Source organism: Gossypium arboreum, chromosome 4 (genome assembly GCF_025698485.1).
Source record: "Gossypium arboreum isolate Shixiya-1 chromosome 4, ASM2569848v2, whole genome shotgun sequence".
NCBI classification, from domain to species: domain Eukaryota; kingdom Viridiplantae; phylum Streptophyta; class Magnoliopsida; order Malvales; family Malvaceae; genus Gossypium; species Gossypium arboreum.
In genome coordinates this window covers 114,680,787-114,707,936 of record NC_069073.1, presented here as the reverse complement: position 1 = coordinate 114,707,936, position 27,150 = coordinate 114,680,787, and the positions used below count along the sequence as shown (strand labels likewise).

General features: G+C 33.9%; 1 long non-coding RNA gene across 1 annotated transcript; it reads left to right on the top strand.

The window, feature by feature from the left end:
* Positions 1–320: 320 nt before the first annotated feature.
* LOC128291528 (uncharacterized) lies at positions 321–9,126 on the top strand. Its single transcript, XR_008281364.1, has 3 exons — positions 321–689; positions 8,129–8,211; positions 8,904–9,126. It is a non-coding gene; the product is annotated as an uncharacterized LOC128291528 (long non-coding RNA).
* Positions 9,127–27,150: the final 18,024 nt, after the last annotated feature.

Here is a 27,150-nt window from a genome sequence, read left to right as displayed (position 1 = left end):
AAGAGAATTTGTTTATCCGAGCAAATATGCTCGAGATATAGTACCCACGAAGAAGAAATGTATCGATTTGAAGAAGGGCTTAATGATGAGATTAAAATGATGATAGGGGCATTGAGATACGAGAATTTGTTGTTCTATCGGATCGTGCTCGAAGCTTGAAGAAGTATATAATAAAAGATACAACGAGATAGAAGAAGTAAAGAATCTTTCAAAAGAAGTGCATCTAAGTCATTTTCACTTTACCGGTGAAGAAATCTAAAGAGGAATTCAATCGAGCCACTTGATCTGGAAAGATCGAGGAAAAAGTAGGCCATGACAATCTGATTGCAAAGCATCTGACAGACCTGCTGTTAGTGTGGGTAGTGTACAAAATACCCAAAGGCCTAAGTGTCAACATTATGGAAGAAGTCACCCCGGTGAATGTAGAAGTAAGTTAGGGGCTTGTTATAAATGTGGGGCCACTGATCACTTTATTCGTGATTGTCCCCAATTACAAGTAGAAGAAGTGGAACAGAGGGAGAAACAGAAAATTCTTCCTCAAAAAGGAAGACGCTCTGGTCAGAGCAATGCTACAAGGGCTACTCGTTCGGGTATAAAAGATACTGCTAGCCAATCAGAAGTTAGTGCTCCTGCTCGTACTTATGCCATTCGAGCGAGAGAAGAAGCAACAGCTCCAGATGTAATTGCTGGTACTTTCTATCTTTATGATGTTCCTGTGTATGCTTTAATAGACCCTGGGTCTACTTATTCATATATTTGCACTATGTTAGCATCTGAAAAGAACTTATTTGTTGAGCCTACTGATTATGATGTACAAGTTACAAATCCGTTAGGTCAAAGTGTGGTAGTTAGTTTAATATGTCATAACTGTCCACTGAAAGTTAAGGGCTGTGATTTCCCCGCTGATTTAATGCTGCTACCCTTTCTTGAATTTGATATTATCTTGGGCATGGACTGGTTAATGAAACATGACGCGGTAGTGAATTGTCGAGAAAAACAAATTAGCTTGAAATGTCAAATAGGAGATATTGTTTTGGTTGAGTCTGGGAATTTGGATGACATGGTTAGAATGATTTCCTTTATGTCTCCTCAGAAATTGTTGTGTAAAGGAAATGAGGCTTATTTAGCCTATATTCTTGATACTCGAAGTTCTAAATCAAAGTTAGAGCAACTATCTGTTGTAAATGAATTCATGGATGTATTTCCTGAAGAATGTGAAAGTCCATAGTTTACTATGGCAATGTGATAATGAAGCACTCAATTCCCTTATTGTTCCCTAATTTGACAATGAAGTAAATGAGAAATGGGCCTAAGGGAGTTAAATTGTGAGTAGCCATATGGAAATTATTCCAATGAATTATTAATGAAATTGTGATTTGGAGGATGAAATAGTTAAACTAATAGACATATGATTGTGTACGATATTTGATATGATTTGTGTTTATATGCCTATGAGCTTACTAAGCTTCAATAAGCTTACTTGTGTGTGTTTAATATTTTTATGTAGATTGACTTGAAGTGAAGTGGGTAGATCGGATCAACACAACAGGGCACACTATTCAGATCAATTCTGGTAGTTTTTGTTTTATGTTTAAAGATTTATATGGCATGTATAGAGTTTGAATGAATTGAAGTAAAGATGTTATGAACTAGTTAACAATATTTGTACTAAAACAGTTTTGGTAAGTAGCAGTAGTTTGACTTTGAAAATTCACCATAAATTTTGGAAATTGAGTTAAGGGCTGGGAAAAAAATTAGATTAAAGCCTAATGAGTCTAGTTTCATATAGAGGAAACGGTGCATGCAATTGGATTTTATGTTATGAGATATTTAAATTGTTGTGAGACGAGTCTGAATGACTTCGAGTTCCCTTGTTCTAATTTGTAAATTTCATTAAAATTTCAAAAAATAATTATGAGTCATACTGTATATGTATGGATTCCTCATTGGGTCTATTTTAATAGAAAAACGGCATGATCATTCAATTCTGTACAGAGAGAAATTTGGTTCGTAGTGCACAAGGGTCAAAGTAGCCAAACCCTGAAACAGGGAGAATTTAACTAATAAACTGTACTGATTGGACCAACCAAAATTATATAAAAAAATTGGTAAGTAGATATATGAGTCTAAATTCGGGAAAAATTTACGGATTTTGATTTCGAGTTTTATAACTCGAGATATGATTTTTAGCAACTATGACGCAGTTGGACAGCTTGTCTGAAAAGTATGATATAAATTATCCGAATTTGGTTAAGTGCTCAAATAAGTTTAGTAGTGCCTTGTGCTCGACTCGTGACGGTCTCGGGTAAGGGTGTTACATTTATTGGTATCGAGCTTGGTTTAGCGATTCTCGAATATGTATGATGTGAAAAGTGTCTAGAATTACATGCCATATAAATCGTGATAGTGTCTTGTGTATGATCCGATCTAATCCTTGTTTTTATTATAGATTATCTTCGATTTGAAAAGATGTCAGATAGACCAGAACAAACTGAGCAAGAAGAAGTTAATAGTAGAGTACAAACCTCTGAACAAGGAAGAAGTAGTGAAGCTCCGATTTTATTGATGCGAGAACAAGAACTCAAAAATATGATTTATGGATTCATGAATCAGTGGTATAATGAGAATGTGCGAGAAAGAAATCAGACTACACAACCTCCTCCCCCTATCTCAACATCTGTAGTACCCCCGGTTGCTCCTCCACCTCCTCCGACAACCGAATCGCAAACGTTCTCCATTTGAAAAGCTCGAAAACATGGGGTGAAGAATTTCGGGAAGAACAGATGATGATCCCGTTAAAGTGAATATTGGTTACAAAGTATAATGAGGGTTTTAAGCAAATGGCGTGCTCACCGGATGATTACTTAATATGTGCCGTGTCAAGCTTATAACTGGTGGGAAACAATAGAAGTCTGTTGTACCTTGAGAAGATCACTTGGGAATTTTTCAAAATGAATTTAAGAAGAAATATGTCGGTAGAAGATATCCGGATAAGAAGAAAAGAGAATTTCTCGACTTGCGACGGAAACAAGTCGTTGGCTGAATATGAAAGAGAATTTGTTTATCCGAGCAAATATGCTCGAGATATAGTACCCACGAAGAAGAAATGTGTATCGATTTGAAGAAGGGCTTAATGATGAGATTAAAATGATGATAGGGGCATTGAGATACGAGAATTTGTTGTTCTATCGGATCGTGCTCGAAGCTTGAAGAAGTATATAATAAAAGATACAACGAGATAGAAGAAGTAAAGAATCTTTCAAAAGAAGTGCATCTAAGTCATTTTCACTTTACCGGTGAAGAAATCTAAAGAGGAATTCAATGAGCCACTTGATCTGGAAAGATCGGAAAAAGTAGGCCATGACAATCGATTGCAAAGCATCCGACAGACCTTTGTTAGTGTGGGTAGTGTACAAAATACCCAAAGGCCTAAGTGTCAACATTATGGAAGAAGTCACCCGGTGAATGTAGAAGTAAGTTAGGGCTTGTTATAAATGTGGGGCCACCGATCACTTTATTCGTGATTGTCCCCAATTACAAGTAGAAGAAGTGGAGCAGAGGAGAAATGTAAAATTCTTCCTCAAAGGAAGACGCTCGTCGAGCAATGCTACAAGGGCTACTCGTTCGGGTATAAAAGATACCGCTAGCCAATCGGTTAGTGCTCCTGCCGTACTTATGCCATTCGAGCGAGAGAAGAAGCAACACTCCGGATGTAATTGCTGGTACTTTCTATCTTTATGATGTTCCTGTATGCTTTAATAGACCACGGTCTACTTATTCATATATTTGCACTATGTTAGCATCTGAAAAGAACTTATTTGTTGAGCCTCACGATTATGATGTACAAGTTACAAATCCGTTAGGTCAAAGTGTGGTAGTTAGTTTAATATGTCATAACCGTCCTTTGAAAGTTAAGGTCGTGATTTCCCGTGATTTAATCTTGCTACCCTTTCTTGAATTTGATATTATCTTGGGCATGGACCGGTTAATGAAACATGACGCGGTAGTGAATTGTCGAGAAAAACAAATTAGCTTGAAATGTCAAATAGGAGATATTGTTTTGGTTGAGTCTGGAATTTGGATGACATGGTTAGAATGATTTCCTTTATGTCTCCTCGTAAATTGTTGTGTAAAGGAAATGAGGCTTATTTAGCCTATATTCTTGATACTCAAGTTCTAAATCAAAGTTAGAGCAACTATCTGTTGTAAATGAATTCATGGATGTATTTCAAGAATTACCAGTTTACCACCGATAGAGAAGTTGAGTTCGTGATAGATGTGCTTCCGTGAACAGCTCCCATATCGGTGACACCGTATAGAATGGCTCCAGCAGAATTAAGAGAGTTAAAAGCGCGATTGCAAGAACTGTTAGACAAAGGGTTTATCGACCGAGTATGTCACCATGGGGTGCACTGTCTTATTTGTGAAAAAGAAGGATGGTTCATTGAGGTCGTGCATAGATTACGAGCGGTGAATAAGGTAACAATTAAAATAAATATCCTTTGCCTCGTATTGATGATTTATTCGATCAGCTTAAGGATGCTACAAGAGTTTTCAAAAATAGATCTCGATCTGGGTATTATCGATTAAAGGTAAAGGAATGTGATGTACCGAAAATGCCTTTTAGAACTCGGTATGGTCATTATGAGTTCTTAGTTATGCCATTCGGTTTGACAAATGCTCCTGCTACTTTTATGGATTTAATGAATCGAATTTTCCAGTCTTACCTGGATAGATTTGTGGTTGTGTTTATTGATGATATCTTGATCTATTCAAAGATGAATCCGAGCATGCTCAAGACTTGAGAATTGTACTACGATATTAAGGAAAAAAAGTTATATGCAAAATTTAGTAAATGTGAATTTTGGCTTCATGAAGTGGGATTCTTGGGTCACATTGTGTCAGTTGATGGTATACGGTAGATCCGAGTAAGGTGTCGTGGTGATTAATTGGAAAACTCCAAAGAATGTTACTAAGTGCGAAGTTTCCTTGGATTAGCTGGTTACTATCGTCGATTTGTGAAAGATTTTTCACCGATTGCTTCACCGATAACTAAATTATTACGGAAGAATGTTGAGTTTGTATGGTCTCGATGAGTGCCAACAAAGTTTTGATCAATTAAAGAAAATGTTGACAGAGGCTCGGTGTTAACTCAAATTGAATCAGTGTGCCATATGTAGTATATAGTGATGCGTCTCGAATGGTTTAGGTTGTGTATTGATGCAATCAAGAAAAGTTGTAGCATATGCTTCTCGACAGTTGAAACCACATGAGAAGAACTACCCTACACATGATCTTGAATTAGCTGCGATAGTATTTGCTTTAAAAATATGGAGACACTACCTATATGGAGAGAAATGTTATGTGTATACAGACCATAAAAGTTTGAAATATTTAATGTCGCAGAAAGAGCTGAATTTGAGACAGAGGCGATGGTTAGAGCTGTTGAAAGATTACGATCTTATCATTGATTATTATCCGGGTAGGGCAAATATAGTGGCAGATGCACTTAGTCGGAAATCATCATTATTTGCTCTTCGGGCGTTAAATGCTCATTTGTCTGTTAATGAAAATGGTTCTATATTAGCTGAATTAAAGACAAAACCAGTATTCTTTCAACGAATTCGGGAATTACAAGATGAAGATCCGAAATTGGTGTTGAAACGACAAATGGTTCGGGATAATTTGAACTTAGATTACTCTATTGATAATAGTGGTATGTTATACCATCGTAATAGAATTTGTGTCCCGAATAATCTAGAATTGAAGAAGGATATCTTATCGAGGCTCATAGTAGTATGTACTCGATTCATCCGGTAGTACGAAGATGTATTGTGATTTGAAAAAATGTATTGGTGGCTCGGTATGAAACGGAAATTTGTGAATTTGTGGCAAAATGTTTAATCATCAACAGTAAAAGTTGAACATCAAGTGCCTACCGGTTTGTTACAACACGTAATGATTCCGAATGGAAGTGGGAACATGTGACGATGGATTTTGTATCCGGATTGCTAGTGACTCAAGAAAAAGATTCGATTTGGGTGATAGTAGATGATTAAATAAATCGGCGCATTTTATTCCGGTCGAATGAGTTTTTCACTTGATAAGTTAGCGGAATTATATGTGTCGAAATTGTGAGATTATATGGGTGCCGACATCAATTATTTCGATCGAGATCCGAGGTTTACTTGAGATTTTGGAATAAACTACAGGAAGCTTTAGGTACTAAGTTAAAATTTAGTACAGCTTTTCACCCTCAAACAGATGGACAATCGAGCGAGTGATTGATTTTGGAAGATATGTTAAGGTCAGTATACTCGAGTTCGATGGCGGTGGGAAAGGTACTTACCTTTAGTGAATTTGCTTATAATAATAGTTATCAAGCTAGTATCAAAATGGCACCGTTTGAAGCTCTGTATGGAAGGAAGTGCAGAACCCCGTTGTATTGGTCAGAATTAAGTGAATCGAAATTAGTCGGAGTGGATTTAATTCGGGAAACTGAAGAGAAAGTTTAGACTATTCGGGAAAGTTTGAAAGCTGCTTCCGATCGTCAAAAGTCGTATGCAGATTTGAAAAGAAGAGATATAGAGTTCAATGTGAGTGATCATGTGTTCTTGAAAGTTTCTCCGTGGAAGAAAGTTTTACGGTTTGGTAGAAAAGGAAAGCTTAGTCCATGATTTAACGGACCATACGAAATCATTGAGAGGATCGGTCCGGTAGCTTATAGATTGGCCTTGCCTCCAGAACTTGAGAAGATCCATAATGTATTTCATGTATCTATGTTGAGACGATATAGATCAGACCCTTCACATGTGATTCCTCATACTGAGATAGAGCTACAATCAGATATGACTTATTCGGAGGAACCAGTGAAAATATTAGCTCGGGAAGTTAAAGAACTACGGAATAAACGAGTTCCGTTAGTAAAAGTGTTATGGCATCGACATGGATTGGAGGAGGCAACCTGGGAAACAGAGAAGTCAATGAGATCACAGTATCCAAATCTATTTTCAGGTAACAAATTTCGAGGGCGAAATTTTTTAAAGGGGGGAGAGTTGTAACGGCCTAATTTTCAGTGGTGTCGGAAATGATGATTTGAGATCACTAAATTCGACAAATAAGATTGAACAAGATAGTAATTTAATATTTATGAGTCAAGTAAGAATTTAGAAGAATTTGTGAAATGGTGAAATTAGTGAATTAAAAGAATTTATTAGGTCAAACGGGTCAAAAATGAGGTATCGAGACCTCAAAGTTGAAAATCGAGCTATAAATATTTTTATAAATATTTATGGAGTGTCATTGAGTTAGTATTAAAGTTTCGTTAGAAAATTTAACGTTTGGATGGCTAATTAATTAAAAAGGACTAAATTGAAAATAGCGCAAAATTTGTTAAATTGTGAGTAAATAGCTTAAGTATTTAAAAATATGGATTTAAATAGCAATTAGACCCAAAGGATAATGGCTGGACGGTTTGGGTATGAAATAAGCAAGAAAACAATGTGAACAAAGGGCAAAATTGGAAATAGCATAAAAGTTAATAGTTAAATAATGATGTAATTGAAAAGTCTAGACATTTCTTCATATTTTCTCAGCCAAAACGCCATAGAAGGTCTGGAGAAAGCTGGTTTTTCATATTTTTACATCATGTGAGTTTAATTCTTACTTTTTCTTGATAATTTTTATGTTTTTATGACTTTTACAATTAGGTCCACTTGTAGAATTCATTAGTTTTTGATTTTATGGGTGAAATTGGAAGTTACCCTGGATGGATAAGGGAATTTTATGATGAATTATTATGAAATTTAAGTTCTAATTTCATATTAAGGTGGTTTTATTAAGTGATTTTGATAGGAAATGATATTTAGGACCTAATTGTGAAAAAGTTGTGAATTGAAGGTTTCTGTTGAAATTAAGAATATAAAAGGTTTTGAAATAGTTTATAATGACAAAAATAAAGTGTTAATTGAGAAAAATTAGTTCAATTGATGGGTGAATTGAGCAGGGACTATTGTGAAAACTGTAAATTTTGGGGTAAAAGTGTAATTTCGAAATTTGAACAGCATAAATTGTGAAGTGAAATAGAATTGAAATGGATGCTAATGAAGGAATGATTTTATAATTATAGATCAAGAAAACGAACTGAATCGTGGAAAGGAGAAAATTCAAGAATAGTCCCTGAATTTCTACGACTTTTGCAAATTAGTCCAGGTAAGTTCATATGGCAAAGTTCAATGTTTTGATATGAAAATCTTATGATTGTTAAAGTATTTTATTGTTGATGAATACTATCAATTTGCATTAACTAATGAATAATGTGTAACTAAAAGTACAAATTAGTAGGAACAATGGATTTGAGTGCTTCTATTCGTGACCACGATGAATTGACGAAAAATATGTGATAAGTGTGCTCAGTATAAGACCATAGCTGGGCTATGGCATCGGTGCAATGTGATAATGTGACTCAGATAAGACCATAGCTGGGCTATGGCATCGGTATAATGTGATAATGTGATTCCGTATAAGACCATGTCCAGGATATGGCTTCGGTATGATATGTGAACCGTAAGACCATGGCAAGGCTATGGCTTCGTGTGTGATGCGTAACAATGTGAAAGTCCATAGTTTACTATGGCAATGTGATAATGAAGCACTCAATTCCTTATTGTTCCCTAATTTGACAATGAAGTAAATGAGAAATGGGCCTAAGGGAGTTAAATTGTGAGTAGCCATATGGAAATTATTCCAATGAATTATTAATGAAATTGTGATTTGGAGGATGAAATAGTTAAACTAATAGACATATGATTGTGTACGATATTTGATATGATTTGTGTTTATATGCCTATGAGCTTACTAAGCTTCAATAAGCTTACTTGTGTGTGTTTAATATTTTTATGTAGATTGACTTGAAGTGAAGTGGGTAGATCGGATCAACACAACAGGGCACACTATTCAGATCAATTCTGGTAGTTTTTGTTTTATGTTTAAAGATTTATATGGCATGTATAGAGTTTGAATGAATTGAAGTAAAGATGTTATGAACTAGTTAACAATATTTGTACTAAAACAGTTTTGGTAAGTAGCAGTAGTTTGACTTTGAAAATTCACCATAAATTTTGGAAATTGAGTTAAGGGCTGGGAAAAAAATTAGATTAAAGCCTAATGAGTCTAGTTTCATATAGAGGAAACGGTGCATGCAATTGGATTTTATGTTATGAGATATTTAAATTGTTGTGAGACAGAGTCTGAATGACTTCGAGTTCCTTGTTCTAATTTGTAAATTTCATTAAAATTTCAAAAAATAATTATGAGTCATACTGTATATGTATGGATTCCTCATTGGGTCTATTTTAATAGAAAAACGGCATGATCATTCAATTCTGTACAGAGAGAAATTTGGTTCGTAGTGCACAAGGGTCAAAGTAGCCAAACCCTGAAACAGGGGAGAATTTAACTAATAAACTGTACTGATTGGACCAACCAAAAATTATATAAAAAAAATTGGTAAGTAGATATATGAGTCTAAATTCGGGAAAAATTTACGGATTTTGATTTCGAGTTTTATAACTCGAGATATGATTTTTTTAGCAACTATGACGCAGTTGGACAGCTTGTCTGAAAAGTATGATATAAATTATCTGAATTTGGTTAAGTGCTCAAATAAGTTTAGTAGTGCCTTGTGCTCGACTCCAGCGACGGTCTCGGGTAAGGGGTGTTACATGTATCAGAGCTTCGGTTTAGCCGATTCTCAGAATATGTATGATGTGAAAAGTGTCTAGAATTACATGCCATATAAATCTGTGATAGTGTGCTGTGTATGATCCGATCTAATCCTTGTTTTTATTATAGATTATCTTCGATTTGAAAAGATGTCGATAGACCGAACAAACCGAGCAAGAAGAAGTTAATAGTAGAGTACAAACCTCTGAACAAGGAACAAGTAGTGAAGCTCGATTTCATTGATGCGAGAACAAGAACTCAAAATATGATTTATGGATTCATGAATCGGTGGTATAATGAGAATGTGCGAGAAAGAAATCGACTACACAACCTCCTCCCCTATCTCAACATCTGTAGTACCCCGGTTGCTCCTCCACCTCCTCCGACAACCGAATCGCAAACGTTCTCCATTTGAAAAGCTCAAAAACATGGGGCTGAAGAATTTGGGGAAGAACAGATGATGATCCGTTAAAGTGAATATTGGTTACAAAGTATAATGAGGGTTTTAAGCAAATGGCGTGCTCACCAGATGATTACTTAATATGTGCCGTGTCAAGCTTATAACTGGTGGGAAACAATAGAAGTGTTGTCCCTACCGAGAAGATCACTTGGGAATTTTTTCAAAATGAATTTAAGAAGAAATATGTCGGTAGAAGATATCTGGATAAGAAGAAAAGAGAATTTCTCGACTTGCGACAGGGAAACAAGTCAGTGGCTGAATATGAAAGAGAATTTGTTGACTTGCGACGGTCTCAGGTAAGGGGCGTTACACACCTGATTTGCGATGACTGCTTCTGAGATCCCTTTTGATGTCCTACAATTTATTAGCACAGTTCTTATTTACAAACCATAATCACTAAACCCCCAAAACTTACTTATCCATGATCGAACCATATCCCTAAAAACCTTTGAAACCTTACCTTTTTGCCAAAATCGATAGTTAGCTCCGAATCCGATTGCTCTAACTCCCACGCCTTCAATCCAACACTTAAGAAGACACTAATCATTGATAGAAAACATCAGTTAAAAACCCTTAGAGCCACATGCCCAAATCGGCAACCTCCCTAGATTTTAGGGATTTCGGCTTTTCCTAACATCGTAAAATAAGAACAGATCTGATATGATAAGTACTTACCCCTTCCTCCTACTTGATTTCCACGCAATCCGGTGCAGATTTATCTATTAAACGACGGTAGAACTCAATTCCCCAAAGTCTTGAAGTTTCAGCTATAAGCCCCCAAATCTATGGTTTTTTGGCTTTTGGTTGATGAAGGAGATGACAATATGGAACTATAACCTTAAAGTAAAATTACAGTCAGGTATCTAGGATTAAGAAAAGATAATCGTGGATTAATAAAAACAAAAGAGTATAGTAAGACCTGGCTTTGAAGAAATCGGCATAAGCAGTGATTACAAAATTTCGGCTTTTATGGATTTGGCAAAATTATTGATGAACAGCAGAATTGATGAATGGTTTTGAAGAAGAAAAATAGAAAAAGAAGATTATAGGAGGTGGTAGTTTCGGCTAGAGAGAAAGAAGAGAGAAAAGAAAAACCCTAAGGTGCTTCAGCAAAAGCAAACGGCACCACTCAACACCCTAAGTGCCGAAATATTAACCTCAAAACCCCCTGCCGATTTTTCCCTCTTCAATTCCCAATATTCGGCCAACTCCTATCCTCTCTCCTAATCCCTTAAATCTCTCCCCTTATCACTCCTTAATCCAAGCGTTTGGACTGATCCAAACTCTCCTTTAGCAGAATCCACCTGAACTCCAACACTTACCCCTCCAGCACTTAAAAATAAATGCATCTATTTGTCAACACTGGGAATCGATCCCAGGTCTTCCCCCATGCTCCACACGCCACATTTTTAGGAGCTTAGTGGTGTCACCCTTGCCACTTTACCAAGGCTCTTTTTGTGATACACTTTACCCATCACTCTACTTAAGGCCACTTAGCCAGAACCCCTAACCATTTAAGTCCAAATTCAAAAATTCAACCGGGTTTTGGCCAACACATGGGCCTTCTATAAGCCCATTTACCTACTCAAAGTATTAATTTCACATCCAAATACAAGATTTTAAAATCTTCACAAAAGATTGAAAACCGCGAATAAATCCGAAAATCAGGATGTTACAAAACCAATTTCGACTAGATTCGAATAAATGTCATTTTATTATTGTTATCAAAAGGTGTTTAAAAAAGTAAAATGCCTGTAATGTTGTAAAGTGTAAGATATGTTAGACTTCTTTAATAAAGATAAGAAAGTAATTTTAATCAAAGCACTTTTTAAAAAGGGTAAACTACATCGTATGTCACTATAAAATAGTGTCATTTCTATTTTGGCTACTCTTTTTTTTTTGTTAATTTAGTCACTCTAATTAAGATGATTGTTCAAATTAGTCATTGTCATTGAAAATTTAATCAAATTAGCTATTAAGTGATTGACACTTGACATTTTTTACTTTGACTAAAGCTAGGGACTTCTTTATAACTAGTCCAAACCACTTTTTTTTTTATTTGCACCATGAAGATCCCAATGGTAGCATTATCAACTTTTGAATTCTATTTAAGAAGAGGAAATCCAAGTATAGAAACGATGAACCATGACCATGATCCCACCCATTTTGATGAGCCCACCTATCAGCTTAACACCATCGACCACTCTACCGCTATCGACTACCACGATTTTTAGTGGTGTATCCAGAACAGTTCCTTAATTTTAGTGGTGATAAGTACCATGAACAATTTTGAAGCCTTCTATCAACATAAGAAACATTCCCTCCTTGATTGTGTTTTGTCCTGGTATTCATAACCTTACTGCAAAATGCTCTAAAGCATGTCATAAAATATACTAATATAATCCCTCCAACCACCATTAAACCCAAACTGATCTGAAAATGTCATGGACTATGAAAATAAATTGGATTAATTCAAGAACATTTTAAAGAATTTCAAACATTCGATTCAAAAGTTTAACTCCTAAAACCATGATGACAAGTACACATGAAGAAGCAAAGCCAACAACCTGTAACTTATTCTTTTCCCTTTTCTTTTTTTAGACTTGAACAAACTATATTTCAAAAATGATCTGAGAAAAGAAGGATATACCAATAGAAACTACTTCAAGAATAGAACAGAGATCTTAAAAATACACGGCAAGGATGGGGCATGGTGGCCGGTGGTGTTATGTAAGTAGGTGGGCTTATCGGGAAAGGTGGTGTCATTGTTTATCGTCGCCATCGTTGGATTCTCTCTTCTTAGAAAGGATTCAAATGTTGATGATACTACCATTGAAATCTTCATGTTGCAAGTAAACAAGAAAAAATGTTTTTTGGACTAATTATAAAGAGATTCGTAGCTTAAGTCAAAAATAAAAAATGTTACGTATCAATCATTCAATGGGTTAATGTGCCATGTCAGCAACTTATTAGTGAATTAATGGAATTTTTAACAGTAGTGTCCAATTCAAATAATTATCTTCATTAGAGAGACTAAATTAACAAAAAAATATAGAATAACTAAAATAAGAATGGCACTATTTTTTTTTTTAGAAATAAGAAATGGATGCCATTAAAATTGAAAATTAAATACAATCTCTGCATGGGTACAACGTGTCCTACTCTCTTACATCCGTCAATCGGTGGAGCAAATCCTAATTAATGCAAAAGTTGTCCCTACTCAATTCCTAAGGGACTTAGATCGTCCAGTCCTAAAAGAAACAAAGAAACAACCTAAAAGAAGCAAACTCTAAAAAGTGACTACATCCTAATTTTTAGAAAAAAAACCAGCAGTTCCTCCTCTGGTAATCCACTCTTTCATCTACCACTATCGTTCCATATTGGAATGGTCTGTACTTTTAGCATCATTGATGTAAGTTCTTGTAGAAAAAAGAAACTGCCAGAATCTTCCATTTTTCATTTCTTCCAACCCATTTCAAACACTGTTAAAAAAATTTTGTCCCTTTCAGCCGCTAACTCTGCCCTTTGAGGGGCCTTTTCAATCTATACCCTTGTTTCTAGCCAGTTCTCCCCTTCCTCAGCCATCACATGTGTCGCTTGGTTTGTCATTCGTCCAACGAAAGAGTAGTTAACATTTTTGAATCTCTGGCATCTTTCTTTTATTTCTTGAATAATCACCACAATACTCAATTTATCCTCTTTTAATGACCGAATTTTTTTATTACTATCAAGGAATCTCCTTCCACTATCAGATTTTGAAAACCTAGCTCCTTAGCTACCTAAACTGCCTGAAGACATGCTTTCACCCCCCGCCGTGGTAGCATATATTATAAAGGCGTTGTGGTAAATACATGTAGCCAATATATGACCTTCACAATCCCTGAATAATATTGTCGTCATTGATTTGAATTTATTGTTGCAAACTGCTGCGTCAAAATTGCATTTTATCATATCTACTCTCAGGGGAACCCATATACTGTTGATTTGTAACACCCCCTACCCGTATTCATTGCCGGAATAGGGTGCGAGGCATTACCGGAGTTTACTGAACATTTTCAGATAATTTTGAGTCATTTATTATTCATATTTTGAAATGATCATAACGTCTCTCTATTGGGCCCTCGAAGCCCAAAACATACATTAGAAACCAACTGGAATAAAATCGAGATCATAAAAAATTTTGCAAAATCTTAAATTATATTTTCATCTAAGTACTTACCATTTCAATGCTCCTTATAATTAAACATGTTACCATTCTATCAATAGCTTGGCACTTGTCTAAGCGTCAAACAACAACATTGTTAGTATACTTGCACATATTTCATATAAATTCAACATTGATATACCTATTTCTCAACATATCACACTTGAGTTTAATAATAGTCTCAACTTACATAATTTCCTTGTATCAACATATCAAAGATAATTATTTATGTACATGTCACAAAATATATTATTCTCTTACTGTTTCTTCATAAGCATATATCATTCATTTCGTTATATCAATATTTCATGCACCATCATTTCCTTATATCTTGTATATATTTATTTCGGTAATAGTTCGTATTAAACTTAACATAAATTAAATTCCATGTACCTATACTTATTTCATTTATCTATCTTCTTAATTATTTCATACAACTATTTTGTACATATATTTCCATATGACCAATTCCTGTAAACATTTCACACAACCATTTCATATAACCATGCCATCTGATACATATTACCTGAATATCGATTGTTCAATAGATATCTTGGCGTTTCTCTTCCTCGATCTTATTTATCTTCGACATGATGTCATAGTATCTTTCAACTATGGTTTTACTCGTTTTCTGTCATGTTGCCATGGTATCTTTCAACCATTGTCTTATTCATTTTCCCGTCATGTTGCCATGGTATCTTTCAACCATGGTCTTACTCATTTCATATCAGGTTGCCATGGTATCTTTCAACCATGGTCTTATTCATTTCATATCACGTTGCCATGGTATCTTTCAACCATGGTCTTACACATTTCATATCACGTTGCCATGGTATCTTTCAACCATGGTCTTACACATTTCATATCAGGTGGCCATGGTATCTTTCAACCATGGTCTTACACATTCCATATCAGAGAGCACACTCCCGCGAACCTCATCCTTACAGTGGGATTACCAGTCCAGGCTAAATCCTCTGCAACGACAATTACTCTAATGAGCTTGGATCTGAATTACTGGTTCAAAGCTAAATTCGACCCTAATTCGGATTACCCGTCCGGGCTAAATTCATTTTCCACATATTCTTCGGGAGGGATATATCAGGATAGGATCACCCGTCCAGGCTAGATCCTTTTTACCGTCAATTCCTTTTCAGAGATCCATCGAATTTTCCTATCATTCAACCGGGATTTTTTTCCCTTTTTTTTTCAAATATATCAATGTTTCATAAATTTCCATATAATGAACATTCAAATCATATTCATATAAAAAAAACATGCATTTCAAGCATTTAAGAATATAATTCAAGTTACACGAACTTACTTGGCGAAATTGCAAAAATATCAAGATTAATGGGGCATTTTGGTAATTTAATATTTTCCCAATTTTCACCCGATCTTAAATTAAAAATTTTATTTAATTTATTAATTTAGATAATAAAAAATTCATTCCCTTCAATTTGGTCATTTTTGACATTTTTACAAAATTACCCCCTGAAGTTTTACTTTTATTCAATTCAGTCCTTAAGCTTAAAACATGCAAATTAGCCATGCTAGCTGGATATTCATATATATTTTCCTCCTCCTCCTCTCCATTGCACATCCTTAATGTATATAACACACTTGTAAGTAACATTATCTATAATCTTTATTATTTACTTTTATGAATATTCAAGCTGTCCATATGTGTCATAGTCACTAAATTATTTATATCTGGAGCTATATAACTCCAAATTAAGATCTGATAATTTTTCCTGAAACTAGACTCATATATCTTCTTACCATAAAATTTTCAGAATTTTTAGTTTAGTCCATAAGTACAGTTTATTCTTTAAAGTTACCCCTGTTCTGCTGTCTAACAGTTCCGAATCTTCTTCACTAAAAATTAATTATATCCTAGTACAAGATTCAAATGATGTTTTCATTTGTTTCTATGGAAAATAGGCTCATTATAGATTCTAAACATATATATTTGAGCCCCTAATTATTTTTATCCAATTTTTTATGATTTTCCAAAGTCAAAACAGGGGAACCCGAAATCATTCTGACCTTGTCTCATAAAATTTATTATATCTCATGATTCACAATTCCATTGCTTACATCGTTTTTTTTATAAGAAACTAGACTCAATAAGATTTAATTTCATATTTTATTCATCCTCTAATTCGATTTATAAAATTTTTTGTGATTTTTCAAAGTTACACTACTGCTGCTATCCAAAACAGTTTTAGTGAAAAATGTTGATTTCCATTTTGCCCCAAATTTCACAGTTTATACAATTCAGTCCTTGCTCAATTAACCCCTCAATTGAGCTAATTTTTCTCAATTAATACTTTTGTCTATCATTTTAAACTTCTTCATAACCCCTAAAAATCAGAACTTTAGCATTAGACATTATTTCCAAACTCTTTCTTAATTAGGTCCTAAAATGAATTTCCATCAATTTTACTTGATAAAATCATCATATACCAAAATTAAAGCTTCAATTCTATGATTATTCATCATATTATTTCAGAAATCATCCATAAAAACTTTAAAAATTAGCCATGGAATCAAAAACTAATGAAATAGTAAGTTGGACCCAATTGTAAAATTCCAAAAACATAGAAATTTAAAGGAGAAAGCAAGAATTAAACTTACATGAAGCTAGAGCATGAAAACCAGCTTGAACCCCCTTCCATAGCTGTTTTTCAGCTGATGAATATGAAGAGAAATGAAGAGAATTCTAGATATTCCAATTTAGTCCCATTTTTATTTAGCTAATTTTGACAATTTTCCAATTTTGCCCTTATTTCACCCATTTCCTGATTTTTCTCAGCTATTGCCGCCCAAAATATCTCCTTGGGGCTTATTTTCACTTTAGGTCCTTCCTTATTTGACAATTGAGCTATTTAATCCTTATAGTAACTTTTACACATTTTCCAATTTAATCCTTTTTATTTAATTGACCACCCAAACGTCAAAATTTCTAATGAAATTTTAATACTACCTTATTGACATTCCATAAATATTTATAAAAATATTTATGGCTCGGTTTATAACATCGAGATCTCGATACCTCTTTTTCTCAATTTCTTGACTAAATAAATCTTTATAAAACACAATTTATTATTCCAAAAATCTTTTAAAAACTACATTTGGCTCGTAAATATTAAATAATATAATCTAGGAGTTCATTTGTCGGATTTGATGGTCTCGAACCACTATTTTTGACATCGTTGAAATTCAGGCTATTACATGATTTGTTTAGTAGCTGTTAAAGTTTCTGTATTAATGATATTGTTTTTTGCCTGATATACTTTAATAAAGTTATTACCCCGAATGTATTCAACTTTTCTCCTTGATGATGGACTTTATTTCTTATCTGCCATATTGTCCAGAAGGATATTTCTAGGCATTTTCTTTGTTCTTCATTCATGTTGGTAAAAATCTATGCTAACCAAATTTTCCATTGTTGTTCTTGGGAGCTAGAAGAAGTATCAATCCTTACCCCTTGCAGGATATCTTTTGAAATCATGCATTCCCAAAAAACATAAGCCACTGATTCCTCCATTACTCGACATAGTGGGTAGATATTCGTTACTGACACATTTCTTGCTTGTAAATTATTGAATGGAAGCATGTAATTGTTTATTATTTTCTAAAATGTAATTTTAACCTTCCTTGCTAGTTGTAAGTTCCAAAGTCTATTGCAGAGAGTTTGTAGGTCCGTTAGAGGAGGGGTTATATCCCATTGCAATATCATTGTATCTTCTTCATTTAGCCATTTGTACCTATTTTTAGCTAAGTACACACTTGTGTTATCACCTCTCCATACTCTAGCATCCTTGATATCAATTCCAACAACTGGAATGATCATGATTTTATGTACTTGGTCTTCATAAATTTTTTTTCCAAAGACCTCCATTTTCCAAGTAGATTGTTCATTGTTAATTAAATTAGCCACTGTTGTATAGTTTATATCAATAGTCTGACCTGTGATTCTTCCTGGCCCAAGTCTTGGAATCCGCACCTCATTCCAAACGTTGATGGATTTGCCATTACCAACCCTCCAACCCAAACCCTCCTCTAAAAGTCTTTTTACACTACATATGCTCTGCCATGTATAAGATGGGTGAGAACTTAAACTTGATTTTAAAAATTCACTATTTAGGTAGTATTTAACTTTCATTACTCTAGCAAAAAAGTAATCCAGTCGCATCGTTAACTTCTATCCTTATTTTACAAGCAACTTGATATTAAACTTGGCCAAATATTTGAAACTTAGACCTCCATTTGCTTTCAGTTTGCACATACTTTGCCAATCGCACCAGTGTATCCCTTTTCCCATTTTGGAGTTTCTCCATCAAAACTTACTAATAATATTTTCAAGTTCACAAGTACCGTATCATGTAAACTGGAATTGCTTGTAAAATTGACTTAATAAAAACTTCTTTACCTTTAAGAGATAAATATCTGTTACTCTAGTTTTAAATTCACTTTGAAAATTTGTCTTTAAAATTTGCAAATGCCTCTTTTTTTCATATGCCAATCATAGTTGGAAGACCGATTTTTTTTTTGGGTTGTGCAAAATCCTTACTCCAAAGGATTCTCCAATTTGTTCTTTGACTTTGCATTGCACATTATTACTAAAATAAATAATGGATTTATCAAAATTGATAAGTTGGCCTGACACCTCTTCGTACTCATTAATTATTTCTTTTATTGCATTTGCTCCCTCCAAGTTAGCCTTCCCGAATAAAATTCTATTGTCTGCAAAAAATAAATGGATTACGGCCAGACCACTTCTTCCTAGTCGAACTCCTTTGATACGTCCTTCATTTTTTGCTAGTTTCAACAAAGAATAGAATCCCTTTGAACAAAATAAGAATAAATATGGTCTAAGGGAATCCCATTCTCTAAAACTTCTTGATGGCCTGAATTTTTCACCTCAGATCCCATTAAATAAAACTGAGTATTCCACTGTCTGTACACAATACATTACTAAGTTTAACCATTCTTCGCACAAGCCCATTTCTCTCATTACCTTTTTAATAAAACTCTATTCTACCTTGTCATAGGCTTTACTCATGTCCAAATTTAGCTCAAATTGTTCCCTAATTCCTTCTTTCTTTTGTTTCAAAGTTTGTAGTATTTCATAAGCGATTATTGCATTATCCATGATCTATCTCCGTAGAAAAAAAAATTGCTTGTGCTTCGACAATACAAATGTCTAATACTAATCTGAATCTAGTTACCACAACTTTAGAAATAATTTTATACACCACATTGCATAAGCTAATTGGTCTGAATTATGTCATATTGTTTGGTTGATTGACTTTTAGAATAATCACAATACTTGTACTGTTGATATCACCGAACTCCTTCTTTTGTTTAATATGTCCAAGCATAAACTCGTTATTTATTCCCCCACAATATGCCGGTATTTTTTGTAAAACAAAAAGGGGTAGTCGTCCACTCTAAAAGCCTTCAAAGGTGCTATATTCTTTACCGTCGTTGTGATTTCTTCAATTCAAATTCCTCTATTAACGCCCTATTCATATTTTCGTTAATACAATTGGTAATCCCTGATAGCATCCTCTCATCATTCCTTGTATTTGATGCCCTAAAAAGCTCTTTGAAGTAATTCGTTGCAATATTTAATTTCTCTTCCTCAGTTACAATCCACTCCCCATTTGGTCTTTTGAGCTTTCTCACCTTATTCTTTTTTTTTTTGCTGATTTGCTAATTATGAAAAAAAAGATGTATTTCTATATCCAAATTTGATCCAGTTCGCTCTTGCTTGTTGCTCCCAAAATAGTTATTCTTTGTCAGCTTCCAGGTTTAAAGCCAATTTGACTCCTTCCAACTCTGAAAGCGTTTCGTCATCCGGATCCATTGAACTCAATTTAGCTAGTCTTTTTGTTAAAAAGTGGGTTTTCTTTCTTTTACTAGCCTTGAGTCTCCCCATCTCCACATCTAGTGCTTTTTCTAGTTTTTGGAGTTTTGTAAGCACATCATCCGAATTCCCCTCCCAAAAGGATTTTATTTGTTGTTCACATTCTTCTTCTAAGATCTAATTTACATTAAATTGAAAGCTCCACTCCGTGTGAATCCTATTATCTTCAATCTCCAAATCAACAAATAATGAGCAATGATCAAAAATAGAGTATGTTAAGTGTTTTAAAGAGTACCCTAGAAAAGATTCCCACCATGCCTAATTTGCCACACCTCTATCGAGTCTTTTGCGCACATTATTTTCTGGCAACTTGCTTATTTCCAAAGTGTACCATTTTTCGGAAAAACCTAGGTCATTAAGATCACATTCTTTCAATGTAGCACATAATCCAGCCATGTTTCTATCACCTCTCTACCACACCTCTTCTCCAAAGAGAACATGATGTCGTTGAAATCTCCAATGACCATCCATGGTAAACCTTGATAATTCCCTATTTTCCTCAAGAGGTTTCAAGTTCCCCTTCTATTTATTCTTTTGGCGCACTGTAAAACCCTGTGAGCCTCAGTGACGGCACTCCCTTTTTCTTTTTAACTATCACGTCGATATGATTGATTTAATAACTTCTTAGTTGCACTTCATGCACCCCTTTCCATCCAATAGACAATCCTCCTTTGGTTCCTTGCACACCAACATCTATTCTATTGTGAAATCCACATCTTACACGAACTTTCTCCATTCTTTTATCACAAATTTTGTTCCAGAGGGTCTGTACATACCTCACCTTGTTCAGGAGGCGATTAATCACCCGTGGATGCCCCAATTCACGAACGTTCCAACTTAAAATTTTCATTGAGCCCGGTTGGCACGCTTACTAATGGCCGTCGATCCATCAAATGATTGCATCATAGCTCTTGAATCCTCTTTTTTATTGTAGTTATCATGTCTTGTTTGTTGACGTTTCTTTCCTTCATAAATATTGATTGTTGTATTCTCCTCCACGGTTTCCCTTTGTCCTATAACCTGGTTTCCTTGGGATGTTACGTCTTCGTCTAACCCTCAATTTTTCCATTTATCAATTTTCATGCCAACGGAGTTATTCCTTCTTTCGAACCCGTCTAACCTTTCTTCTCTTAGCCATTTACTTTCAGCAAGTAATTCATTCCTCGTAGGTGCTCTTATTGATAGATCCCATCCAAATTCGACCTCTTAAGTATCAATTGTCTTTCTTACTGGGCAAAAACCTTCCACATGCCCGAATTTTCTGCATAAAAAATAAAATAATGAAATCTTCTCGTATTGAAAGTATGCATATCCTTCTTTCCCTTATCCCAACGACAGTTTTTTCTTCCTTTTCAGCACTAATCTTACATCGATTTTTACGTGAAATCTCATATATCTTCGTTCCCCTCTAAAAATTAATGCAACATTATATTGTATGAACTATCCAATAAAGTCCCCCAATTTTCTTACCAATCCCTCCGTTATAGCTCCATACGGCAAATTATGATTCTGAATCCAAAAATAAGTATGATTCAAGGGGATTTGCTTTGGATCTTCACCTTTAATCAATTGATGGAATACTAACAAATGCTTGTTAAAAGACCATGGCATACCATCGAATGCCTTTTTAATATCTACTTCATTAAATAAATGTAATAGATATCATCTATTCCCGAGGTCAGATATTATTATACCTCATATCGGATGCCACTGATCTGCTAAAGTTTTTTTAAGTGACGAGAAGTGAATAACTCTATTTGTGAGTGCTTTTCCTACTAAACAAAATTTGATGATCCTCGTCTTCTTCATGCAAGTTTCCTTCACATGGAATCTGTGCTTCCTCTTCATCATTCAGATTGAGATTAGCGATATTTGCCTCCATCTATGCTTGAATTTTAGTAGAGATTCACTTTCCCAATTTGGAACAAACCTATTGCTTAATCAATTTGGCTTCGAAAACAAAATGGTCAAAAGAAAACCAAAAGAAAAACGAAAAAAAAAAAACTAAAAAACAGCGTGCTATAAAACCTGGCAAACGAAAGAACTTAGATAAAAAAAATTTCTATTGTTAAATTGATTATCGAGTGAGTTTGAATGACGCTATTTTAAGATAACATGTAGAGTACTTTACCCTTTTAACAAACTAAAAATTAAAAAAAAAAATTGGTTGTATTTGAATTTCCATATGGTTTTGTTTAAAAACTATTTTTATTTAAAATTATGGTTTTGGTTTGAAAAGCATTTTTAAGAAAGTCTAAATTTATATAAGTAATTTTTTTTAAAATTGAGTCACTACTCTTATCGTTTGAAATATTAAATAATATTTATATTATATTAAATTTATAAAATTAAACACAATAATTGTTATAAAATCTTACAAATATAAAAATTTCTAACTAAAATATACAAAATAGTTAAAATGGTACAAAATGTTATACAAATATTTTTTAGTAAAATTCTTTTATTTAAAACATATAAAACTAAAATAAAGAGATTTTGGAAAAAAAAAAACTTTTGAGATGAGTTCCTGCAGGATTGATCAAAACTAAACAAAAAAAATTAAGTGAAAATATATTTGTAATGCCTATCAATACCATTTTCATAAAGAAAAGAAATCTATCAATATAGAATTGAATAGAGTCAAAACGAATCATCTACAAAATTTAATTTCAATTTTTCTTAAAAGATATAAAATTATTTATTACTACCCAATTTCGTAACGTAAATAAAATCTTTTTTAAAAAAAATCCATAAAACAGACATGATTGTATGCGAAGCATAAATCAAACCATAAATTGTGACTATTTTGAGTGCATGATTGGTATGTAGCGTGCACTTTTTAAGTAGTGACAATTGACTCATGCCCAAAGTTCTTATTGCGTTGTTAAGAAATTTCATTGAAGCTAGGAAAAAAGTCTTCACAAGAGACTTAAGTTTGGCATGGGTCACTTTTAATGTAATGATTTCTTTGCCAGTTGTTGCACATAACGATTTAAAAACCATAAGAGCTCGCATTAGGAGTGATAACGGTTTTGAAAAAAAAATGATAATTGATTCAGTTAATTGCAAATAAAATCAAGATTTTCTTTTTCTTTTATAGATTCCGTAATTGATTTAATTTTATATAATGATTTAAGGTTATAGTCATTAATATAAATAAATTTTTATTTTATATCATAAAATTAATTATAAATATTTGTGATTTTTTAACTTATGAATAAAAAATTGAATTGAGTATATTTTAATAATAATCAAATAAAAATGGAATCAAATTAATAAGATCTAATAAAATTAATAACATAAAACCGAATCAAACTGAAAAATTATATAGGATTTTTCCTATGCAATTTATCATCTTTTACTTAAATTAGTTGTTAAAACTAAGTAATTGTTTAATAAATTAATGAAATATGTGAAAATATGAAATTAGAACATAAAAATTATTAAAATGTAATTTTATGCTTTATTATATAGTTTTCATGCATAAAATGGCTTATTTTATATTTATTTGAACATATTATATTTTTAAGACATAAAATGGGTCATGCATGATTAAATTAAATAATAAAATATAAACCTATATTTAATAATTCATTTTAAAATATTTCATTAATAATTTGGGTTTTAATTAATTAATTATTTTATTCTTTGGTTCTTTAATTTATTGATTTAATTTTGATAGGTCTGATAACTTTGTTGGACTACAAAAACCGTCCAAATTGAAGGCCAAGTCAACCCAATTTTGGCTACACATGGCTGTCCACATAAACCATTTTTTGGTTTAATTGCACAAGGTCCTTGCAATGTTGAAGAAATTAGAGATTTGCCCGAAGATTTACATTTGACCGAGTCTCAATCCTAAGTTGTTATGGCATTTAAATTACTTAAAAATCAAGCAAAATTCAACTCAAATCCACTAATCATGGCCGGCCACTCATTGAAGAAGCTTGAAGAGACTAAACCTCTCTATTTTTAGCAAACTACTCTCCTCTCTTCACCTATAAATAATACTTCATTTCACAATTCCTAATCATCCCTCATCCCTCATCATTATCTCTTTTCTCTCAATTCTCTTTAGCATTTTTCATTACCCACACCTAGCACCAGCTATTTATAGAGATTTTAGTAATTAAGCCTCTTAAAGATCCCTTGGTCGGCCACCTTGGAGAGCCATCAGCAAAGAAGCAAAGCGAATGAGCGAAGGAGCCTCATCGGGCAGAGTCTTGGGTTTCACCTTTTTTACTATGCAACTAGAAGTTTGACGGGAGCCCAACTCAATTATACGGTAACTAAAAAGGAACCCTTTGCTATATTTTTTTCTTTTGAAAAATTCCGCTCATATCTTATAGTTACCAAAGTTACAGTATTTACTGACCATGCGACTATTAAATACTTCCTCACGAAGAAAGATGCAAAACTGAGGCTAATTCGTTAGATACTCTTACTCAAAGAGTTTGACCTTGAGATCCAAGACAAAAAAGGTGTCGAAAATCAAATAGCTAATCATTTGTTGAGGTTGGAGCAAGATGAGGTAACTCGATCATGTGTGCCTATCAACTAGAATTTCCCAGATGCACACTTATTTAAGGTAAGTCGAATTCATGAAACACCTTAGTTTGCTAATTTTGCTAATTATCTTGCATGTGGAATAATTTCTAGAGAAATGACATACTAATAAAGGAAAAAAATTCTTTCATGATAGTTGGTATTATTTTTGGGAGGATCCGTTTTTGTTTAAACAGTGTGCAATAATATAATCCAAAAGTGAGATTGCTGAGATCTTGTATCATTGCCATTCATCTCTAAATGGGGGACACTTTGGTGGTTCATATACTACAGCAAAGATTTTGCAAGCAGGGTTCTTTAGGCCTACACTATTTAAAGATGCTTATGCTTATGTGAAGAACTGTGATAAATGCTAAAGGATCAGAATTATATCAATAAGGAATGAGATGCCTTTGACAAACATTTTGGAGATTGAATTATTCGACGTATAGGGCATTGACTTCTTAAGCCTGTTTCTTTTTTTGTATGGGAAGAAATACATCTCAGTTGTTGTGGACTATGTATCCAAGTGGGTTAAAGCTGAAGCATACCCTACAAATGATGCTAAGGTAATCATGCGATTCCTACATAAGCATGTGTTTACACGATTTGGGACACCAAGAGCTATTATTAGTGATGAAGGTTCTCTCTTTGTGAACAAATGGCTTAAGTGTTTGCTTGAAAAATATGATGTGAAGCTCAAGATTGCTACTGCCTATCACCCCCAATCTAATTGGAAAGTTAAAAGAGTGAACCGTGAAATTAAAGATAACCTTGAAAGGGTAGTACGCCTTAGTAGAAAAGATTGGTCTCGAATGCTGGATGATGCATTATAGGCTTATCAAACAACATTTAAGACACTGTTAGGAATGACTCCTTATCGGTTAGTCTTTGGAAAGGCATGTTATTTGCCATTAGAGTTGTAGAATAGAGCTCACAAGGCTTTGAAGCAGTTGAACTTTGATCTTAAGCAAGCCGGTGAGAGAAGGATGTTACAACTTGATAAGTTGGAAGATTTGAGGTTGTTTTCCTATAAGAATGCCAAAATGTGTAAAAAAAGATTAAAGAGATGGCATGATAGTCATATACAACCTAGCGAGTTTAAAGAAGGTCAGAAGGTTTTGTTGTTTAATTCAAGGTTGAAGTTATTTCCTGGGAAACTTAAATCTTGATGGAAAGGACCCTATACCATTTACCGAGTTTATCCTTATGGAGCTATTGAATTATACGACAATTACGAAGGTACGTTTAAAGTTCATGGTCAACATTTCAAACACTACTGGGATGGTGAAGTTGAGCGAGTTGAATCCTCGTTCAAATTAACAGACCCTTGAATTTTCATGAACTCGGTTTGTAAATAAATAAATAATTAGAACTTATTTTCTTAATTTATTACATTTCATTAATTCTGTCTAAGGAAACTGGAACTTAAACGGGACCGCTATGACCCCTCCAACCTTTCCTGGGAATTAATTTAATGTAATTTGTTAAGAATAAATTTTCTAATTAAGATTTAAATTTTTGAAGTTTCATTTTTTTTTGTTTAAATTTTAAATTTTTATGTTAATAAAGGGGTCAAATTTGGCCCAAGTACAATAAATTATTTTTCTTGAGTAAGTTTGTAATTACAGTCTGAGTTTGAGGCCTAAGACAACAAAAAGGAAAGAAAAATCCATACTTTGCTGCCACTCCCGTTACTTACCGCCCAAGTAACCCTAATGTAGCTAAATTTTCGCTACATGTTGCCCTAATTCTTTCCTATATGAACTCCTCTTCATTCTACTATTTTTCATATCCCTCAAAGCAAATTGCTTAATCCTAAAAATCTTTAAATCTCCCTCTTGTGCTGCTAGCCTCAAATCCTAAAAGAAACCCTAGTTTCTCTTCCCTTTTTACCAAAATCACCTATTGCTGCCGCAAGAAGATTGCTGAAACACCAATGTTGCTGTCGCATGTCACTGTTGTCATTGTCGCACACTGTCATTGCTGTCGCACGCTGTCGTTGTCGCCGTACCATCCTTGCCGTCGTAAGATTTTCATTGTAACAAGTCCTTACCCATATTGCCGATTTCTCTTTTCCTCATTGTGTAGAAACTTTTCCAAATTCTCAAGAAAAGATACGATATCTCGCAAAAAAACTAGATATTCAAAGACTACTCCTGAAAACCCGATTTTGATTGATGAAGAAGTGAAAGAGAGATTTGATTCAATCTTCAAGCATCAACTTATGATGCCGAAAAAAGGTTTTAACTTGAAGAGTCATGATTTGATGGTTGTTCCTAT